Consider the following 14,920-nt stretch of genomic DNA (forward strand, 5'->3'; position numbering starts at 1 on the left):
TTGGCTGTAGCCGTTCGCACCCCCTCCTCCTCCTCTTCGTCCTCCTGCAGAAGCGAGAGCTCGTCCACAGACCGCAGTCGCACAACCACTCCATCCGCAGCTGCCACTATTGCACACCAGGTCTCCCATTATGGGGCAGCTACTGGCAAACGTCAGCAGGCTGTATTGGCTATGAAGTGTTTGGGCAACAACAGACACACCGCGGAAGTTCTGTCTGAGTTCTTGCAGAAAGAAACGCAGTCATGGCTGGGCACTGTAGATCTTGAGGCAGGCAAGGTAGTGAGTGATAACGGAAGGAATTTCATGGCTGCCATCTCCCTTTCCCAACTGAAACACATTCCTTGCCTGGCTCACACCTTAAACCTGGTGGTGCAGTGCTTCCTGAAAAGTTATCCGGGGTTATCCGACCTGCTCCTCAAAGTGCGTGGACTTTGCTCACATATCCGCCGTTCGCCCGTACACTCCAGCCGTATGCAGACCTATCAGCGTTCTTTGAACCTTCCCCAGCATCGCCTAATCATAGACGTTGCAACAAGGTGGAACTCAACACTGCACATGCTTCAGAGACTGTGCGAACAGAGGCGGGCTGTTATGTTTTTGTGGGAGGATACACATACACGGGCAGGCAGTAGGATGGCAGACATGGAGTTGTCAGGTGTGCAGTGGTCGAAGATTCAAGACATGTGTCAAGTCCTTCAGTGTTTTGAGGAATGCACACGGCTGGTTAGTGCAGACAACGCCATAATAAGCATGAGCATCCCCCTAATGCGTCTGCTGATGCAAAGTTTGACGCACATAAAGGATCAGGCGTCTGCAGCTGAGGAAGAGGAAAGCCTTGATGACAGTCAGCCATTGTCTGGCCAGGGCAGTGTACAGGACGAGGTAGCGGGCGAAGAGGAGGAGGAGGACGAGGAGGATGATGGGGATGATTATATTTTTAATGAGGAAGCTTTTCCGGGGCCACTGGAAATTGGTGGCGCGGCAAGGCCGGGTTCTGGTTTTTTGAGGGACACAAGTGACGTGGATTTGCCTGAAACTGCCCCTCAACCAAGCACAACTGCAGATTTGAGAACTGGAACTTTGGCCCACATGGCGGATTATGCCTTACGTATCCTCAAAAGGGACACACGCATAACTAAAATGATGAATGATGACGATTACTGGTTGGCCTGCCTCCTTGATCCTCGCTATAAAGGCAAATTGCAAAATATAATGCCACATGAGAACTTGGAACTAATATTAGCAACCAAACAATCAACTCTTGTTGACCGTTTGCTTCTGGCATTCCCTGCACACAGCGCCCGTGATCGTTCTCACACGAGCTGCAGGGGCCAGCAGACCAGAGGAGTTAGAGGGGCAGAAATCAGAAGTGGCGTTGGCCAGAGGGGTTTTTTGACCAGGTTGTGGAGTGATTTTGCTATGACCGCAGACAGGACAGGTACTGCAGCATCAATTCAAAGTGACAGGAGACAACATTTGTCCAGTATGGTTACAAACTATTTTTCATCCCTTATCGATGTTCTCCCTCAACCGTCATTCCCATTTGATTACTGGGCATCAAAATTAGACACCTGGCCAGAATTGGCAGAATATGCATTGCAGGAGCTTGCTTGCCCGGCAGCTAGTGTCCTATCAGAAAGAGTATTCAGTGCTGCAGGTTCAATACTAACAGAAAAAAGGACTCGTCTGGCTACCCAAAATGTAGATGATCTAACCTTCATTAAAATGAACCACAACTGGATTTCGAAATCTTTTGCCCCACCTTGCCCGGCTGACACCTAGCTTTCCTATGAAAAGGTCTTGCCTGTGGACTATTCTGAATGCCTTTTCCAATCTCGTAATTTTCTGCACCTGATTGTCCAGCATACGACATGTTTACACCTCACTAAATGGCCAAACTCCCCACACGGGACCGTGGTATCGACACTTGGCGACAGCACCCGTGAGAGTGCAGTTTGTCTGAAGAGGTGGGTGAGCCCGCTTTTGGTCGACGGCACTGCCACTGGGTCCCTCCTAGTACAATAAAGTGTCTCTGGCGGTGGTGGTGCGCACCCAACGTCAGACACACCGTTGTAATATGAGGGGCCCTGGGCCTGTACCACCGGCCACAAGACAGTTTCCCCCCACCCCAGCTCAAACAGTGCTCTACCACTTGCAAAATTATCTCACAGCTCCACCAATGTTTAGTCTATGCGCTGACATCCTTCAATGCCTGCCACTGACAATACCATTGTATTGACATTTTTGTTATGTTAGGCCTTCGATGCCTGTCTGTGGTCACTCCTTCCACTAGGCCTCGACTGACCACACCACTGCTGCCCGTGTACCCCTGGAACCAATTTAAAATTGCCTACAGCCATGTGTTATTATTTTAGGCCTTCGATGCCTGTCTGCGGTCACTCCTTCCACTAGGCCTCCACTGACCACACCACTGCTGCCCGTGTACCCCTGGAACCAATTTAAAATTGCCTACAGCCATGTGTTATTATTTTAGGCCTTCGATGCCTGTCTGCGGTCACTCCTTCCACTAGGCCTCCACTGACCACACCACTGCTGCCCGTGTACCCCTGCAACCAATTTAAAATTGCCTACAGCCATGTGTTATTATTTTAGGCCTTCGATGCCTGTCTGCGGTCACTCCTTCCACTAGGCCTCCACTGACCACACCACTGCTGCCCGTGTACCCCTGGAACCAATTTAAAATTGCCTACAGCCATGTGTTATTATTTTAGGCCTTCGATGCCTGTCTGCGGTCACTCCTTCCACTAGGCCTCCACTGACCACACCACTGCTGCCCGTGTACCCCTGTAACCAATTTACAATTGCCTACAGCCATGTGTTATTATTTTAGGCCTTCGATGCCTGTCTGCGGTCACTCCTTCCACTAGGCCTCCACTGACCACACCACTGCTGCCCGTGTACCCCTGGAACCAATTTAAAATTGCCTACAGCCATGTGTTATTATTTTAGGCCTTCGATGCCTGTCTGCGGTCACTCCTTCCACTAGGCCTCCACTGACCACACCACTGCTGCCCGTGTACCCCTGTAACCAATTTAAAATTGCCTACAGCCATGTGTTATTATTTTAGGCCTTCGATGCCTGTCTGCGGTCACTCCTTCCACTAGGCCTCCACTGACCACACCACTGCTGCCCGTGTACCCCTGGAACCAATTTAAAATTGCCTAAAGCCATGTGTTATTATTTTAGGCCTTCGATGCCTGTCTGCGGTCACTCATTCCACTAGGCCTCCACTGACCACACCACTGCTGCCCGTGTACCCCTGGAACCAATTTAAAATTGCCTACAGCCATGTGTTATTATTTTAGGCCTTCGATGCCTGTCTGCGGTCACTCCTTCCACTAGGCCTCCACTGACCACACCACTGCTGCCCGTGTACCCCTGGAACCAATTTAAAATTGCCTACAGCCATGTGTTATTATTTTAGGCCTTCGATGCCTGTCTGCGGTCACTCCTTCCACTAGGCCTCCACTGACCACACCACTGCTGCCCGTGTACCCCTGTAACCAATTTAAAATTGCCTACAGCCATGTGTTATTATTTTAGGCCTTCGATGCCTGTCTGCGGTCACTCCTTCCACTAGGCCTCCACTGACCACACCACTGCTGCCCGTGTACCCCTGTAACCAATTTAAAATTGCCTACAGCCATGTGTTATTATTTTAGGCCTTCGATGCCTGTCTGCGGTGACTCCTTCCACTAGGCCTCCACTGACCACACCACTGCTGCCCGTGTACCCCTGGAACCAATTTAAAATTGCCTACAGCCATGTGTTATTATTTTAGGCCTTCGATGCCTGTCTGCGGTCACTCCTTCCACTAGGCCTCCACTGACCACACCACTGCTGCCCGTGTACCCCTGTAACCAATTTAAAATTGCCTACAGCCATGTGTTATTATTTTAGGCCTTCGATGCCTGTCTGCGGTCACTCCTTCCACTAGGCCTCCACTGACCACACCACTGCTGCCCGTGTACCCCTGGAACCAACATCAGAAAATATAAAAATAAGTATTTTGCTTATAAAAAAGAAAATACTGGAGAGATATCAAATGCAGACATTTTAACATTAAAAACAAACACATACAACAAAAATCTGGTACAGTACAAAAAATGGCCACCAGCTACAATAACTTTCTCCTGCAAGTAGTTAACTGAAAGGTTTTTTCAATTTTAAACACAGATATGGCATCCACCGAGTGTTGTCCTGTCGCGTCTTCTTTATATTATTGCCAAGAAGATGCAAAACAATGAAAATAATAAAATCATTATTTACCAAAAAAATAGAGTAAGTCAAAACCACATTGCAAATAAACATTCATTACAAATAAAGAAGCAGGGCGCGTCCGAGGGTGAGTATATACCTAATAAGAATATAATCACCCTCGGACGCGCCCTGCTTCTTTCCGACAGCCTTCCTTCCTAAGAATCAGCCCTTCCGTGGTGTAGAGAGAGGGTTTGTTACACTCCAAGGTGTTCCCCAGGTTGCCTTTCCTGAGCTTCGATCTTCCGGCTCTCGTTTAGTAGTTGTTGGAAACTACGATGCATTGGGCCTACAAATTGGGTATGGGGTGTAGAGAGATGGTGTGTTCCACTCCAAGGTGTTCCCCAGGTTGCCTTTCCTGAGCTTCGATCTTCCGGCTCTCGTTTAGTAGTTGTTGGAAACTACGCTGCATTAGGCCTACAAATTGGGTATGGGGTGTAGAGAGATGGTGTGTTCCACTGTAGAGAGATGGTGTGTTCCACTCCAAGGTGTTCCCCAGGTTTCCTCTCCATTGCTTCGATCTTCCGGCTCTCGTTTAGTAGTTGTTGGAAACTACGCTGCATTAGGCCTACAAATTGGGTATGGGGTGTAGAGAGATGGTGTGTTACACTCCAAGGTGTTCCCCAGGTTTCCTCTCCATTGCTTCGATCTTCCGGCTCTCGTTTAGTAGTTGTTGGAAACTACGCTGCATTAGGCCTACAAATTGGGTATGGGGTGTAGAGAGATGGTGTGTTACACTCCAAGGTGTTCCCCAGGTTTCCTCTCCATTGCTTCGATCTTCCGGCTCTCGTTTAGTAGTTGTTGGAAACTACGCTGCATTGGGCCTACAAATTGGGTATGGGGTGTAGAGAGATGGTGTGTTCCACTCCAAGGTGTTCTCCAGGTTGCCTTTCCTGAGCTTCGATCTTCCGGCTCTCGTTTAGTAGTTGTTGGAAACTACGCTGCATTAGGCCTACAAATTGGGTATGGGGTGTAGAGAGATGGTGTGTTACACTCCAAGGTGTTCCCCAGGTTTCCTCTCCATTGCTTCGATCTTCCGGCTCTCGTTTAGTAGTTGTTGGAAACTACGCTGCATTAGGCCTACAAATTGGGTATGGGGTGTAGAGAGATGGTGTGTTCCACTGTAGAGAGATGGTGTGTTCCACTCCAAGGTGTTCCCCAGGTTTCCTCTCCATTGCTTCGATCATCATGCTCTCGTTTAGTAGTTGTTGGAAACTACGCTGCATTAGGCCTACAAATTGGGTATGGGGTGTAGAGAGATGGTGTGTTCCACTCCAAGGTGTTCTCCAGGTTGCCTTTCCTGAACTTCTATCTTCAGGCTCTCATTAAATTGTGGTTAAACGGAACAACTGCATTTGGCGTACTAGTTGGTTTGGGGCCTACTATCGGTGTCTGCCGCTCCTTGCTGTTCTCCTGGTTTCCTGTCCTGAAATTCCGTTTTCAGGCGCTCGTTAAGTAGTTGTTAATGTTAGACTGCATTTGGCCTACTAGTTGGGTTGGGGCCTACTATCGGTGTCTGCCACTCCTTGCTGTTCTCCTCCACTGAACAAAGCTGTGCCGCCTGTTTACTACTGTTGCCAATTTTGAACTGCATTTCGGCTACTTACTGATTTGGGCCTACTCTCTGTGTCAGCCTCTCATTCCAGTTGTCCTCCACTGCAATGCCCCCTGATTAGTCCTGTGTTACCAATTTTGAACTGCATTTAGCCCACTTTATTCTTTGGGCCTATATCTGTGTTTCCTCCTCATCCTGCCCATTGCCCAGCCAGTGATAGATGAGTCTGCTGGTACATTGACCCATAACGCAACATTTCCCGTGCACGCTACACTGCAAGATTGTGACCCTGCTGAAAGTCAGGTCCCCCTTCCCGCATACCATACCACCTTACACGGGGACAAACAGGAAGGTGCAGATGAAAGTGCAGGTTCCTTCATCAGGTGGGGGGAGGAATACTAGTTGGCGACGTCACTGGCACAGGGCCTCTCATGGTACGCAAAAGTGTTGCTGCCGGTGGGAGGCGCCCCCGCCGTGCAAACACACCGCTGTACTTTGAGGGGCCCTGTGCCAGTGCCAATGCCAACGAGTGGGCCCCCCCTGCTTGCTCAGGTTCACAGCACTTGCAAAGTTGAAATACTTACCTCTCCCTGCTCCACTGCCGTGACGTGGTCCAGATTTCCTGGGCCCACTAATTACTTGAACCAGCCCTACCCACCACAACTTTAGCCAAATGACCCCCAATTTCAAATGCCTTCCAATTATTATAAGGTAAATTACGCTTGACAAGCTTCATTAAGAAGAATGGATGGTTTTGACATTAAAATGGGCACTCTAGGTGTTTTCCTGGCCCCCACTCACTGCCGACTATGCTGCCCCATTGACTTGCATTGGGTTTCGTGTTTCGGTCGATCCCGACTTTACGTCATAATCGGCCGATTTCACTCGACCCGACTTTTGAGATAGTCGGGTTTCGCGAAACCCGGCTCGACTCTAAAAAGGTCAAGGTCGCTCAACTCTAGAGAGGACCTGTGAGTGGTGGAACGCAGAGGCAGAGTGACCAGAACAGGCAAGCCATCGATGGTCAAGTACTGAAGCACAGTTTTGCCAGACAAGAACTGAGACCCAGACTACATTGGTCAACAGCCAATGCCCTTTCTTCACCAGCCAAGACCTGACATGATATCCAGATGCCGAAGGTCAGATACCTGCTGTGTTGACAAGGATACCCAGCTGAACCAAGCCATTATTTCAAGCGTAGACGCCCGTACGTCTGGGTGTAGGCTATGCACATGCTCTAGAAGGGAGATAGGGTGACCCTAGTGTGACCCCAGTGTGACAGTGTGACCCCAATAACCTGTTCACAAATTCAAAGTAAGAGGCTGGTTGGTTGGTTGGGTGAGAGACCTTTGATGGAAGTCTAAAGGGTAAAGATTCTCCTTAAGATGAGCATCCAGCTAGCTTTAAAGGGCCTTGCTACATGACTTACGATAAAAAGCCAAACCAGAGTCTTCTGCAAAAGACCCCTCACTGATATGCTTCTATACCTCTCTACTGTCTTAATGCCTCCATACACATTAGATAAAAATAGAATGTCAATAGCCCAAAATACAACAAAGAATGCACTGGCCAACATTGTATATTTTCAGCTGATGACACATCATTATGGTCAAAATTGGCCATTCTGTTCAGCTAATATATTGTGTATGAGCTCCCTTACTAATCTTCATGCACTATTCTAGTATTTCCTTTACATCATATAGTCTGGTTATTAGCTCCCAAACCTGCCCCATCCATTATTATATAAAACTGTGAACTCCATCGATAAAACTCATCATCCATCATAGGATCGCAAAACTATGCAGCTGTAGGATGACAAGAAAAGATAAAAATGATATTATATGTCTTTAATAGCAGGTTGGGAAATGAAAATCGTGAAATTAATATAGAGAGGGAATAACATGGAATTTAGCTGAAATAATAATAGGTCTGTAAATAAAACCTTAGGGCTTCCTACAGATTTCCTAATGTTTTATTATAATTTATATGGCCTTAGATTTGTTTCCAGATTCTCCTGAGCTGTCACTTCCCTACTGTACAAGATTCTTGTCTAGTTTTAGCTTTAAGGGCAGGATAGTTTGTCGCCAAGACCAGTCTTCACAGGAACGTGGTGGCATTTGGATATTAGGGTCTAAGATTACGTTGGACCCTGTGGCAACCAATATAATTAGGGGGTCCACTTGCTGTCACTGTTATGGTGGCTTTGCCACTCTTGGTTCATCCTGTCACAGGTGCCCTTCAGCTGTCCCCTGTCCTTACTGTCCAGTACTGATAGACCTATGCCTGTAACTCTATTTAGGTGACCTTTGCTTGTCACTTTTATGTGGACTCTAAGGTTGGCATGGTTGTGGGAATTATATAGTTGGTACTTTTATGAGGATTCTATGGTTGGCACAGTTATGGGGATTCTATGGTAGGCACTGTTATGGGAATGCTATGGTTGGCGCTGTTATGGGGATTCTATGGTTGGCGCTGTTATGGGGATTCTATGGTTGGCACTGTTATGGGGATTCTATGGTTGGCACTGTTATAGGGATTCTATGGTTTACACTGCTGTAGGGATTCTGTGGTTGGCACTGTTATGGGAATTATTTGGTTGTCTCTGTTATGGGGATTCAGTGGTTGGAACGATTATGAAGTTTCTGTTGCTGGCCCTGTTATGGGGATTCTGAGGTTGGCACTTTGGTCCTGTTAAGGTTTCTGTGGCTGGCTCTGTTATGGGGATTCTATGGTGGGCTTTGTTATGGGGATTCTATGGTTGGCATGGGTATAGGGATTTTTTGGTTCGCACTGTTATGACATTTTATGGTTGGCACTGGTATGGGGATTCTTTGGTTGGCACAGGTACGAGGATTCTTTGGTTGGCACTGTTATGGAGATTCTATGGATGGCACTGGTATGGGGATTCTATGATTGGCTATGTTATGGGGATTCTGTGGTTGGCACGGGTATAAGGATTCTTTGGTTGGTACTGGTATGAGATTTTATGGTTGGCACTGGTATGGGGATTCTATGGTTGGCACTGTTATGGAGATTCTATGGATGGCACTGGTATAGGGATTCTATGATTGGCTTTGTTATGGGGATTCTATGGTTGGCACTGTTATGGAGATTCTATGGATGGCACTGGTATGGGGATTCTATGATTGGCTATGTTATGGGGATTCTGTGGTTGGCACGGGTATAAGGATTCTTTGGTTGGTACTGGTATGAGATTTTATAGTTGGCACTGGTATGGGGATTCTATGGTTGGCACTGTTATGGAGATTCTATGGATGGCACTGGTATGGGGATTCTATGATTGGCTTTGTTATGGGGATTCTATGGTTGGCACTGTTATGGAGATTCTATGGATGGCACTGGTATGGGGATTCTATGATTGGCTATGTTATGAGGATTCTGTGGTTGGCATGGGTATAAGGATTCTTTGGTTGGTACTGTTATGAGATTTTATGGTTGGCACTGGTATGGGGATTCTTTGGTTGACACAGTTATGGGATTCTATGATTGGCACAGGTATGGGGATTGTATGGTTTTTAATTTTGCAGGAATTCTATGATTGGCACTGTTGTGGGGATTCTATGGTTGACACTGTTATAGTTATTCTGTGGTTGGCGCTGTTATGAAGTATCTGTGTATGGCACTGTTCTGAGGATTCTTAGGTTGCTTTGTTATGTGGATTCTATGGTTGGCACAGTTATGGGGATTCTAAGGATATCACAGTTATGGGGTTTCTGTGGATGACACGGTTATGGGGTTTCTGTAGCTGGCTCTGTTATGGAGATTCCATGGTTGGCTCTGCTATGGAGATTGTATTGTTATTAATATTTTAAAATTGTCTGGTTGGCTCTATTATGGGGTTTCTATGACTGTCATTGTTATGGGGATTCTATGGTTGGCACTGTTATGGAGGTTCTGTGTGTGAATCTGTTATGGGAATTCTCTGTTTGACACTGTTATGGGATTCTATGGTTGGCACTGTTATGGAAATTCTATGGATGGCACTGGTATGAGGATTCTTTGGTTGGCACTGTTATGGAGATTCTATGGATGGCACTGGTATGGGGATTCTATGGTTGGCTATGTTATGGGGATTCTGTGGTTGGCATGGGTATAAGGATTCTTTGGTTGGCACTGTTATGAGATTTTATGGTTGGCACTGGTATGGGGATTCTTTGGTTGACACAGTTATGGGATTCTATGATTGGCATGGGTATGGGGATTGTATGGTTTTTAATTTTGCAGGAATTCTATGATTGGCACTGTTGTGGGGATTCTATGGTTGACACTATTATAGGGATTCTGTGGTTGGCGCTGTTATGAAGTATCTGTGTATGGCACTGTTCTGAGGATTCTTAGGTCTCTTTGTTATGTGGATTCTATGGTTGGCACAGTTATGGAGGTTCTGTGCGTTAATCTGTTATGGGAATTCTCTGTTTGACACTGTTATGAATCTGTGCACGGCACTGTTATGGGGATTTAATGGATGTCATTTTTGTGGAATTTCATAGTTAGCACTGTTATAGGATTTCTGTGGTTTGCATTGTTTTGGGGGACCTTACTGTTACAGTAGTGCTATAGCTGCCAGTATATTTGATGGTCATCTTCCTGTCACTGCTATAGTGAACTTGTAAACTATTGACTGAAATCACTGGTGTTTGCATCTATAAGTGTCTATTGGGCGGTCCTGCATAGTGATCGACAGCTACATCTGCATATGCAGTCATACAGGGAAGACTGTGAACCGCTGAGCAGAACCGCCCACTGGACTCATATTCATACAAACAAGTTACATGCAAAGTTTTTCCACAAAAATATATATCAATCTGATCAGTTCCTTTCCTTAAAGATATCTTGTAACATGCGCTCTGTAGGGTTTCTCCTACTGTAACTTTATTGATAGTAACTCTATTTGGGGGTCCTGCGCTGTGCTTGTTCGTCCACTTGCTGTCACAGTTATGGTGCTCCCGAAACTGCCACTGTATTTGGGGGTCCTCCTCCTTGTTAGTGTGGTCTCGTAGTTGTCACTTTTAAGAAATGCCATGCCTCGCACTCTTTACGAGTCCTCCTATGTTCACTGCAATGGTCATCCTATGGAGGTGGCTGTACTTTGGGAACAGTGGATGTCACTTTTAGGCCATGTTCACACCATCCTTTTTTTCATGCGGAATCGCCGGGATTTTCCCGCTGCGGGTCCGCAGCTGTTTTCCATGCAGGGTACATTACAATATACCCTATGGAAAACAAGAACTGCTGTGCCCACATTGCGGAAAATCGCGGAAAAAGCCGCGCTGAATTGCCGCGGTAAAAAAGAAGTACCATGTCACTTCTTTTTGCGGAACTGCAGCGGTTCTGCACCCATTGACCTCCATTGTGAGGTCAAACCCGCAGTAAAACCCGCAGATGAAAAATATATCTGCGGGTTTTACTGCGGTTTGTGGTGCAGAACCGCTGCAGTGTGGCTGCCCCCCCGTGCCCCAATCCCACCCCCCCATGCTCCGATGCCACCCCCCCGTGCTCCGACGCCCCCCCGTGCCCTAATCTCCCCCCCTTATACTTACCCGGTTCCCGGTGTCCGTCCGGCCGTCTTCTCCCTGGGCGCCGCCATCTTGCAAAATGGCGGGCGCATGCGCAGTGCGCCCGCCGAATCTGCCGGACGGCAGATTCGTTCCAAAGTGCATTTTGATCACTGAGATATAACCTATCTCAGTGATCAAAATAAAAAAAATAGTAAATGACCCCCCCCCCCCCTTTGTCACCCCCATAGGTAGGGACAATAAAAAATTTAAGAATTTATTTATTTTATTTTTTTTTCCACTAAGGTTAGAATAGGGTTAGGGTTAGGGGTAGGGTTAGGGGTAGGGTTAGGGTTAGGGTTAGGGGTAGGGTTAGGGTATTTTCAGCCATTTTAACCCTAAAAAACTTCCTAGAAAACACACAGACTCTGCATAGAAATCTGCATAAAAAAACGCATCAAAAAACGCATCAAAAACGCATCAAAAAAACACATCAAAAAAGCACCAAAAAAGCACCAAAAAAAGGACCTGCGTTTTCTGCCAAGAGCTGCGGTTTTTAGTCCTGAAAAAAAAGGAGGGAAATCAGGAACGTGTGAACATAGCCTTATGGTAATCCTGTGGTAATTATAAAGTTTTCAGTTTATTTGGAGGTCTTCCTGCTGTCACTGATATGGTAATCCTGTTGCGGTCCATTTTCTGTCACTATTATTATGGTCTTGTGCGGACACCAATCTGAGAGTCCTGTGGGAGGAACTTAATGTTATAATTACCTGTTTCATATATCAAACTCTCCTTGGGGAAAGTAAATCTCAGCAGATTGTGATGAAAGGTTTCTATGGTCAATTTTCAGCAACTTACCATTAAAAGGTCTCCCTTCTGGTATCTCGATTCCATCTATGCTTGTTGCTATCAATGTTGTATCTTCTGTATATTTAAGATTGTTGATGATGCGTCCAGTAATTTTGATTCCTTCTTCATTTTTGGCTAGCCCAGTGTCCCTCAAAATAGCTTTTGCATATCAATAGAAGAGAAATGGTGACAGGATGCAGCCTTGTCTGACGCATCTCTCTATTTTGAGCCATGGAATGAAGGACTTCTTACGGAACGTCAACATGGAAAGTTTGAAAGTGGGACTGCTACTCAAAACAAAGAAGACAAATATATTGACTACTGCCAGGTACGACCGGGACTCATTTGAAATGGAAGGCAACAAAATGGAAGTTGTAAAGGACTTCAACCTACTCGGATCAATGATGATAACTCAAGATGCAACGACACCAGAAGTTAATAGGACAATAGCTATGGGGAACTCAACAATGAAGTCACTGGACAAGGTCTTCAAATCGAAATACATTTAATTGGCAATGAAGAAACGGCTCATACATAGTTTGGTCTTTTCTGTAGTAACATACAGATTCGAAACCTGGATGATAAAGAAACAAGATAGAAGAAGAATCAAAGCCTTCAAAATGTGGTGCTGGAGAAGGATTTTATCAATACCATGGACGGACAGAAGAAAAACAAATCAAGCTTGGAACAAATCAAGCCAGACATATCACTCAAAGCAAGGATCTTCGAGCTATGACTTGCCTACTTTGGGCACAACATACGAAGAGAGCAATCACTGGAGAAGGACATGATGGTCAGAAGAATAGAAGGAGCAAGGCGAAGAGGAAGACAAGCAACCCGATGGCTTGATACAATCAAAATGACAGTGGAGAAGAAAGACCCTGGTGTACCTACCTAGGGTTGCACAAGATCAATCTTCGTGCAGATTGTTCATCCATCAAGTCATCATGGCTCAAGATCAAGCCGAAGGTCATTAAATAATAACGATTGGTGACTTACTCCCAGATATACAAAAATGCAAATTTGAGCCAAATGTGAAAAGTTTGCCCTGGCAGACCTGAATGGTGCAAAAGACTCCATACCCGACCACAGGCCTAAAGCTTATCGAAATACATGCATAAAAAATAGCATTGAGGGCTGTCACGTTGGACATGTTAAGTAATACACAATAGAAAAGGGAATACTAGGCTATAGGGAAAATGTTCATCAAAGGAGTTGTCCAGGAGTTGGCCTACTATTAAGACAGGTCATTACTATCAGATCAACAACTGACCCCGCTCTACTGCTCAGCTGTTTGAGGTTCTCTCTGTGGCCAGATAGTCATTGTTTAGTGGACATTTTGGGGTACTGCAGCTTAGTTCCCATTAAAGTGAATGGCGTCTGAGCTGCAGTACCGGAGAATGAACACTACACAAGGCGCAGTGCTGTGGTACCAGCCCTGTATATTATGTACATACACGGGATCTATGTCACGTTGCATGGTGTCGGACCCCCACCACTGCTAAGAATAGGCCATAAACATTAATATAAATCCCAAAAGCACTTTGGCTCCAGCTTCAGATCTTAACTAATGTGCATTCAGCCAGAGCCTAAGATATATTTAATTACGTGCCAGATGCAGCCTTGTGTGATACCATTCATTGTATTCCAGGAGCGGAGGAGCTGTCAGCGCATTGTCACACATTGTCATTTTGCAGTTGAGAGAGTGCGACAAATCACAATTCTGTTAAGTAATCCAGCGCTCTCGGATTTCTACGAAAACCCTGCATTTTACTTGTCTTTTCCCATTTGCGCCGAAGACAAATGACTCGGCACAATCTGTTCCCTGAATTTACCTTCTAACGGGTGCGCTATATTGGCACGCTCAGCATGCTCACTTCTACCACATGCAGAAAAATATTAAAAATCAACATATCCAGGAAGCATTTACGGCTCTCGCAAAGTTAATGCATCTGGTAAACGAGAGTCGGCAAAGCACTTTGCTGCTATATTTACTAATGGAAAAGGCTTCGAGGCCTGCTCTATTTTACCCGTACCAGCGGTTGGTATCCAATTTAGTTTCATAATATGGTGTCATTATGTCATCTAAAATCACTCTCCGAAATCGTTATTGCTTCTTGATCTTGCGTTCTAATTGGTACAGAAGTGATTCATTGGCACGAGACTATACAAAGCCGGAGTAGGTCTGACATAATGAGGGCATTAATTAACTTAAGGCAAGAGTTTATGATTAATTAGAGAAATCAGGGACACTTAGTCATGCAGAACAACTGGTAGGAAGGATTAAGAGATGGCCTATTACATCCCTGCAAGGTCACAGCCTTATTGCTATAAACTCTCCAAACTGCCCCATTAACTTAAATGAGCTCGAAAAAAAAAAATACTTGACTAAATACCACTCTCGATATGATTACGCCCCGGTAGGATCCAACGTGAAGGGATTTAAATGGGATTAAAACAGAGTTCATATGACTTATACATGATAAAGTCATCTGCTTTCATCCTCTACTTGGAAGATCATAAGATTTATAACTTATTCATTGCGTTTGGTCTAGAAACAGACATCGAAAAAGTCTAAATGAGGGGCCTTCATCTGGTGCTTCATAGCATCGCAGCCCCCTCGTTCAAGAAAATGGAGGGCTTACCTACATCTCCTTAGGAGAACCTTAGACAAGAGGTCAGTATCTTACGTCCACATTGCAGTGGAAAGTTGACTATAAT

This window comes from Ranitomeya imitator, chromosome 7 (assembly GCF_032444005.1).
Source record: "Ranitomeya imitator isolate aRanImi1 chromosome 7, aRanImi1.pri, whole genome shotgun sequence".
NCBI lineage: Eukaryota > Metazoa > Chordata > Amphibia > Anura > Dendrobatidae > Ranitomeya > Ranitomeya imitator.